Source organism: Triticum aestivum, chromosome 5A (assembly GCF_018294505.1).
Source record: "Triticum aestivum cultivar Chinese Spring chromosome 5A, IWGSC CS RefSeq v2.1, whole genome shotgun sequence".
Classification (NCBI taxonomy): Eukaryota; Viridiplantae; Streptophyta; class Magnoliopsida; order Poales; family Poaceae; genus Triticum; species Triticum aestivum.
This window is the reverse complement of record NC_057806.1, coordinates 160,091,042-160,092,239: the sequence shown is the minus strand read 5'-3', so window position 1 is coordinate 160,092,239 and position 1,198 is coordinate 160,091,042.

Here is a 1,198-nt window from a genome sequence, read left to right as displayed (position 1 = left end):
CGGGCCCGGGCGGGCCGGCCATGGGCCGCGCGAGCCGCGGCGGCGGGAGAGGCGTGCGAGACAGGTGGTGCTGCGCCACTGGCTCGGGGCGGCAGCACGAGACGTCCGGCGGGAGGCGGACATGTCCGACGGCGGCGTGGGAGTTTAGCTAGGGTTTTGTACCGCGCGAAAAATCGGAGGAGATCACATATTTATAGGTAGAGGGAGTTAGGAGTGTCTAAATGAGGTGCGGTTTGCAGCCACGGGATCGTGATCGAACGACCGAGATGATAGAGGGGGTTTTGGGCCACTTTGGAGGGGTGTTGGGCTGCAACACACACGAGGCCTTTTCGATACCTCGGTTAACCGTTGGAGTATCAAACGAAGTCCAAATGGCACGAAACTTGACAGGTGGTCTACCGGTAGTAAACCAAGGCCGCATGAAAAGTCTTGGTCCAATCCGAAAGTGTTTAACACCCGCACACGAAAAGAGGTAGAAAGGGACACCGGATGACATAGGAGCGCCGGATTGCAAAACGGACAACGGGGAAAATGCTCGGATGCATGAGACGAGCATGTATGCAAATGAAATGCACATGATGACATGATATGACATGCATGACACGCAAGCAATGACAAGGCAACAACAACGAATAACTGGAGGACACCTGGCACATCGGTCTCGGGGCGTTACAACACTCCATCACTACGAGAGGATCTTGTCCCGAGATCTAGAATGGCACCGGAGGAAAAAACGGAAGAGAAAAAGAAGAGGTAAAACTAAGTTGCTTCTTTGACCAATGAGTGAAACCAAAGAACCTTGAAAAGGTTAAGCCATTTCGAGTACAACGGAGATGACGAAACTGAAAACACTCCGTTAGAAAAGAGGAACAAGGGAGAACAATTTCGGGCAGCACTCCGATTGAAAAGAAAAGGAATAGAATAGGAACTTGGTAAGATGAGAAGATACTTGATGAAATCACAACACACTGCCTCCGGAACTATTGAATGAATGTAACAAGGGGTAAGAAAGATCTCAGACAGTACTCCAGTTGAAAAGATATGAAAGGCTTGATAAGGCGAAAAGAACTTGAGCAAAATGGCACAACACTCCGGTTAAATGAATAGGCATGAAAAGAACATGATCTTTGACAAAACGAGATGATGCGTTGAAAAGAGCAACATCACAATGCCTCCGAAAGAAAAGAATAGAAGATAG